This window comes from Uloborus diversus, chromosome 8 (genome assembly GCF_026930045.1).
Source record: "Uloborus diversus isolate 005 chromosome 8, Udiv.v.3.1, whole genome shotgun sequence".
In the NCBI taxonomy this organism is placed as follows: domain Eukaryota; kingdom Metazoa; phylum Arthropoda; class Arachnida; order Araneae; family Uloboridae; genus Uloborus; species Uloborus diversus.
The window spans coordinates 1859499-1867132 of NC_072738.1; the positions used below are offsets into that span (position 1 = coordinate 1859499).

The 7634-nt window shown below is 30.9% G+C and overlaps 1 long non-coding RNA gene across 1 annotated transcript; it reads right to left on the reverse strand.

Moving 5' to 3' along the window:
* Nucleotides 1-7367, reverse strand: LOC129228137 (uncharacterized). Its single transcript, XR_008580891.1, has 3 exons — nt 7279-7367; nt 5265-5361; nt 1-211 (listed from the first exon to the last, which is right to left on the reverse strand). It is a non-coding gene; the product is annotated as an uncharacterized LOC129228137 (long non-coding RNA).
* Between the last annotated feature and the right edge of the window lie 267 nt (nt 7368-7634).

Here is a 7634-nt window from a genome sequence, read left to right on the forward strand (position 1 = left end):
CATAGTATATACAGGAAACACTGCATCAGCTGTAAATATATGAAGTCAATTAAACACACTAAGGTAAAGACCGGAGCAACACAATCTAATCATCCATTCACCATGGAGAATTGGGATTGTTCGCAGCACTCAATCCTTTCCACACATGAAGTCTTCAGAATAGTTAACCAAATCTTGTTTTCACGTATTGAAATAGCATAGGGAGCACCAGCTAAAAAACATAAGAATTAAAAACATTAAACATTTTTTACTGTACAAAATAATAAACCATCAATTTTTGGCTATTTTGTGATAGATTATGGAAAAGACATGGAGAATTATTTTTCCTACTTATCGATAATATACAATCAATCGACTGTATACTGAGTAAGAACAACTGTTTTTAGACAGTCACAGGGGAGAATTGAATTAGTCATGTTGATTGTACCAGTAATGTAATGTTAAAATTGCAAAAAATGCACTTTTCTTTGAAATAGTATGAATGGCACAGCCAAGGAGTTTTGGAGTCGAACCTCCCGAATAGAACTCTCAATTTCAACACATATAGCAGGGTTTAGTTTTTTACCAGGACATGGAAAAAAACTAGGTTTTTTGCAGGTAGAAACTGTGGTGAAAACCTAGAAAATACTGTCAGCCCTGCTTAATCAGGAAACAGTTGAATGAATACCCAGCTTATATGAATAAAACCTCTAAACCTCTTGGAACCAAATATTTCTCCACAGACGCAATGTTAAAGATCCCCACTTAATCGAATAATTTCCCCCAATAATTATATAATATTGATTAGCTTTTGTTAACATTTTTGTTGAGAAAAATTTTGAACAGACTAGATATCTAGATATAAGCTAAGAACAGCTATTGACGTAAAAATGTAAAACAATAATTTTCGCTATCAATAGGAGAGGAAACATTCATTTTCCATCAAAATAACTCTTCTAATCCACCTAATTTCTCTTGTCGTTGAGAAATATACACGTTTCAGACAGTAATAAATTGATAAATACAGTACGCTCTTGGTGTCACGAAATCGAAGGAACAGTAAAATATATATATACATATATATAGGCAGAGTTTTCGACATAACAAGGTCATAATCATAATAAAATACTGTTCTAAAAATTAGTCATGATCACTAAAAATAAGTGTAAATATGTAACGAAAAAAAGTCTTAGTAGAATAACAATTGAAATTTTTTAAATGAGTCAAAATTAGAGAAAAAAGAATGCTCTAGTGAAGTAGCAAAACGTAATAATTATCACGACTAAACTTAGCAAAGATTTCAAATACCAAATTGCAGAATGGTTTCAAATGAGATTCAAGCGCCCAGATACAAAAAAAGGTGCTCAAAAGATTGCACCATTCCTTGTGTCTCTAAAGGGGGTTCCCGTTCATATCCCCTTTTTATGGAGGTGAAAATAGAGTCAAAAGGTCCAACCAAATGGTGTGAAAAGTTTTAGGTACGTACGTTTTTTAGGCTTCTCTGCAGGCTTGGCAAGGTTTCGGACACTACGGTAAAAACCCTGGTTTTTACCGTCCTGTCCAAAACTATATTTATAGAAAAATTTTAGTTTGTGACAAAACATCAAAAACAAAATAAAATGTATCAAAGAAATGTTTTATACTGAACATTTATTCAATGTGAACATTCAACTTATTTATGCAGCTGATTTTAATCTAATTACATAGAAGTTAAATTCTTGATTAAAATTTTAATTTGTATGCATTAATTATTTATTTTTTTGATAAAGTAATCAAATTTCCCTATGTTTATACATGTGCAAATGAAAGTGGGGTTGGCAAGCTTTATAATGCCCTGTTCAAAACCTTTGTGTCCAAAATTATTTTCCGAGAAAATATGACAGAATAAAATGTGTCAAAATTATGTTTTCTTTTTTTTTTTTTTTTTTTTTTTTTGACTATTTAATATATTTATTCAACGTGAACATTCAAGTATAAATATATATGTATTTATACAACTGATTTTAATCTAATAATGTAGAAATTAAATTCTTCATTAAAAATTTCAATTTGTATGCATGTTATTTTTCCCAGCCATAAACCAAATTTTTTGACATTTATGCATGTGTACAAAAGAAAATGTTCAAAATATTAGTGAAATAATCGACTTAAATGCAAAAAATTTTACAGTTATAGGATGTATTATACATCAAAAGTATGAACTAAAAAAAGAATATTCGCAAGTTTTGAAATGTAAATGTTTAATCATTAATTTCTTGTCTTCAATTTAACAATAATTTTCTGAAATTTAAAAAATTGCATAACAGAAAATCCTTGAAACTTTTCTATAACATATTGTTAAACATATGCTGAAAATGAAAATAACTTATTCATTGATTTTATAAAAATACATAAAAATAGTTACTTACAACAGAAAAAAAAAATCGATCGCTACTAATGATGTAAAAAAGATGGCGCATTACAAAATATAGGTGAAACAAGTATAAGAAATAAACAAAATGACTTTTCTTGACCAAAATAAATAATCGCTAAATATTTAAAAAATGCTTGAAACGACGAGGGTGGGTTAGAGGGGGTCACTCTGATTTTGGAGTAACTCACGTTAAACTTCGGCCCCTAACTTCTGCTTAATTTTTTTTTAGAACAGAACCGCTACCACCAACGCCTCGGAAGAGTTTCTGAATCTACTCCAGCATTTCCGAAGAAAAAATTCATAAGTCCCTTTGTTTTCCGAATTATGTCACCATTTAAAACGTCTTTAATCAATTTCTTACATTAGTGCTCTAAATTCTTCCTAAACAATAGATAAAGCTTGGAAAAAAATCTCTAATTTTATGAATAGTGTTAGTTTTAAATTACTCAGAACTACAACTAGAGTTTAATTTCAGAAATTGAGGGAGTGGGAGGAGGGGCACGCAAGTGTTCTCGGAAATACAAAAAATAGTCGTAAAAAATAGAGTTCAAAATAATCATAAACATTGAGCAAAAAAAACGTTTGAAAGCTTGCACCCGAGTTTGTTTTGACGTGCAGTGGCAGATTTAAAATATAGCAAATGTTGCAATTGCGCGAGAGGCCCCATAACCATAGGGGCACCGTAGGAGTTACAAAAATGCTTATGATAAATGTTTTATGACTTCTGTGATAGAGAAATAGGGCCCTAAAATGTATTTCGACGGGCCCCAAACTTGTAGCTCCGCCGAAGCAATACAGAAATTACTGCATTACTGTAATTCATATTACAAACATCGAAAAATGAAAGATTCCCATTGAACCGACGGTAATTTAACAAAAGGAAACAAAACCGGTTTCGCCATATCATATTTGTTTCCATGATCTCCAATTCTGCAATATATCACCAAATGATCGTCAGTCTGAGACGCTATATTAGTTTTGCATTGAAATAAGTAATTAATAACCACAAAAAATCAGTTAATAGGCTTTTTATAACACCCGATCGAAAATAAAAAGGGAAGTGCACAACTGTAACGTGCGCATATCCCACATGCGAAAATTTAAACTTCTACAACTTACCATTTTTGAGTTATGACTTATAAAAGATATATACGTACATCCAGCCGCAAGAAACAACGCAATAATTAACTTGTTTAGTACCTGAATGCAGTATTAAAAACTTTTTCAGGGGTGACTAAAATAGAAATTCATACTGAAATTTAAGTAAACAATTTTGTTTGAAAACAATAACTCCCTTTAATTTGTATTAAAAAATAAAGGTCCTTTTTTTCAAAAACATCGGCCAATTCCATAGGCTTTTTGATGTTTTTAAGGCCGATGAGCCGATGTTTCCTGCAAGTTAGCATCGGCAGCCGATGCCGATGGCTAAATTGTTGAACCATCGGCGCTGATTCATCAGTCGAGTCCTACAAATTACTATAAGAAAGACCACCTCAAGTGTGCATATCTCTACAAATTGCTAGATTTGTGTGAACAATATACTCCTTGGTACAATCCTCCTTTCCTTAGAATAAATAGGGAGTTGAGGGGTACCGAGTACTCTGTAACTGCTTGGTACTCGGCCAAATTTTGCTCAGATACTCGGCTAATACCGAGTAGTTGTAAAAAAAAAAAAAAAAATCGAATATTGGTTCAAGATAGAGTTTACAGTTAATAAAAAAAGTCCAAGCAGATAATATAGTGCAATTATTTAAAATTCAAATTTAAATTTTGAGAATAATGAAGTTTGTTATACTTCAATGAAGTAAATCTTTATTTTAATGTCAACAAAAAGTTAATAAAACTTATTTATTAAAAATGAGACAAAAAAGGCAATTATAGAAAATATGAAATTTTTATATTATTAAATAGATTTTTGGTACAAACAAAATTTATATAAAAATACCTTCGATTTAAAAATAAAAGCAAATAAATCATTTTTTTAAGCAAATAAAACGTTAAAAGCAGAAATGTGCAGGAACACTGCAGACACATGTTTTGGCATTACAAGGAATATCTTTTTCAATCCACAAAATGTGAGCTTATGTGTTAAAAATATCCGACAAAAGTCGGATATTTTTGTAGTACATTATTTTTGTATGTATTTACATCCATTAGCTCACTTTATGCACTACAGAAAGAGACCTTCCTTGCAACGTAGAAGCACAGGTCTGCAGGATTTCTGCACATTTGTGTTTTAACACTTTATTTGCTTTAAAAAATTATTTATGTTTGGCAACTAGAACTATAATAATAGGTTGATATAATTTGTTTTAATTCCAACTTGGTTAATCATACCTTTTATTTATTTGCTTTCTTCTAATTTTAAAAAATAACATTTTTGTAAAATTTTTGACACAAGCAAAAGTTTTTAAATGATGAATAATTAAATTTCAGATGAAGTTTTGTTTTAAAAACTTATGTGGACATGGAGGTCTATACTACAGTTCCAATGAGTTCAAAATTCATCATGTGTTTGTCTGTGGTTCTTAAAGTATATTTGATATTCAGTATTCGGCCAAGTAGTGACAGGTCGAGTATGCAGCACTCAGCCAAAGTGCTCGTCTCTAATAGGGAGAATTCTAAAACATACAAACACTGGCACACTTAAATACAAGATGATTCTTTTAAATAGTTCATTGATAGTTAAGAATCGAGTTTGAAAACTGATAACATTAAAAAATGATAACAAAAAAAGATTATTTGAACATGCAAATGAATAGAGAAAATTGGGACTGAGGGATTTTGATAATAGCAATAAAGGATTGATAACATTGACCCCAATCATATAAGGCAGAGTCTACTGTACATTTTCTATAATATGATTTCTTACCATTTTTGTCCGGGTCTGCAGCAACATTATTGCTTGTTGAGTATATCCCAAAACTAACTTTCCTGCAGATTTTTCAAACACTAACTAGGTAACAAATCTGTAATAGAAAAAGAAAAATGAATGCAAACAACAGAACTATCCATAAACTAAACACACACACACAAAAGGGGGTAGGTACTTTACATAAATTAGACAAACATCAAAGTTAGGAATCAGTAAAAATCCTACTGGTCCTTCGTACAAGTCAACATGAAAATGTACAAGTCTACAGACATCATTGGTCCGCTTTAAATTTAACCAATAAATATGTCTGTGCGTAAAATTATTTACGCTTTAGGATTGCATTCATTAAGTAATCTTTACTAATAATGAAACTGAAAGTCTGTATTTGGATCTCTGTCTATTACGCGTATAGCGCCTAGACCATTTGGCCGATTTCCATGTAATTCGGCGAACACCTCAAAGCGATTTTTTCAAAATTCGATTTTGTTCTTTTTCTATTCCAATTTTAGGAACATTTTACCAAGCAAATTATCATAACATGGACAAACAAATGCCAACGATATGTGCCAAGGGTCGAGCAAATTAACATAGCAAATTGACGAGGAATTCATCATCCATCATTTGTAAATATACAGGCGAACCAAATGACCTTTTAATTTTCTACAACGTGCAAAGCCGTCCGGGTACCACTAGTTTTAAATATAACTTTCTTATTTTTAGCTAATTGATTTAACATTAAATAAAGCACTACATTCAAAAAATTTTGTAGGGCCATAAACATTTAAATTTTAAACAGCCAGGTGTTATGTCTGAAAACTAATTTCATTATTTAACCCTTAAAATGGGCTACCAAAAATTTGATAATTTAATTTTGCCATTTTTACTTAGTTTCAAATGCTGAATAAAATGTGGATGATTCATATAAATTATGTACTTGTACAGCGATTTGAGAAAAAAAAAAGTTAATGAATGGTTTGGCTAATAATTAGTTCAGGCATCAACCAGGCTTATGCTTTTGAATTTTTTCTAGCAAAGTGTGATCATAAATTGCCAGGCGCTGGTGGTACCGAGGACCACCGATTTTTTTTTTTTTTTTTTTTGTGGTCCGATGCAGGTTTCACTGGTCTGGGACCAGTGGACTAGCCATAATTTTGAACGCTGAACATTTTGCACTATTAACAACAAAATGAACTAATTTCATACACAAAATAAGTGAAACTAGAAACATTTTTTAGTGTCCAAAACCTAAAATCCCTTGCACTGAAATACAAAAACAAAATTTTGAGCAGCAAAGGTAAACACACTTTGAATAGATATCTAATATTTGAATTGAAACACTGACACAATGCATTTTAGACCAGAAAAACAACTCCTTTTTTTCCCCCAATAATAGTGAAATCCTTTTCCTCATTTAGTAAAAAGGGACCCTTGTCGAAGTGTACCAATAAAGTTATTTCATCCATCCCAGATCAATATAAAATGCATTGGATTAAAATGAAACTGAGAAACTAATTCCTAATCCTAAGTAGAAAGGGGAAGTCTGCAAAAATTATTTGCATCTTAAAATGCTAATCAAGAAAATGCATTTGAACAAAGTACTTCAAAAAAACTTACAGGACCAAAATAGTTTGGAATATAAAACCATCTTAAATGCATAGGAAATAATGTTATTTGTACATTATTTGCTAACAAATCTTATGCAAACATTACTAAATAAATATAATTCTCTGCCATAAACAATAAAACAAATATGAAAGCAAGTGTATAAATTAAAATTTGAAGGGGTAAGAAAAGAACTGAAATTATTGGGGGGGGGGGGGAATGCTACCTCAATTTTTAAAAGCTGGAAAATAAAAATAACATGGAATAAGATCAACTTAAGTTCAACACACATTCCAAATACTCAACTCACAATAAGAAGAAATAGCGTTGTAAATAATACAAAAATCAGCCAAAAACTACAGAATCATAATATTTTATATTTTGTAACTTTGCTTGTAATGTTACTTACTTAAATTGTAGTGCAAAATGATGTTTCAATATGCTGAATCCAACTTATCAATGGCGTTGTTTCTTTCAAAGTTGCCGTGCCGTTTGCCGCCATACAAATACTTACAGACTGAAAGTAGCGTCATCATGATCACGTGACATCCGGTTCCGGAAGTGGTCTTGGTTAAAGTTATACAGATTCACGTCGAAATTGGTCAAAAAACGTTTTTCGATGTTTGCAATTTTTTCTATTTTACTACTGATTTCTATACAAATAAGAATATCGCTATATTTTCGTATAATAAAATGACATATTGATTTCAAACGTAAAAATAAGCAGTAAAAACTTCGAGGCATTTATTTTAAAGATTGTTTCGA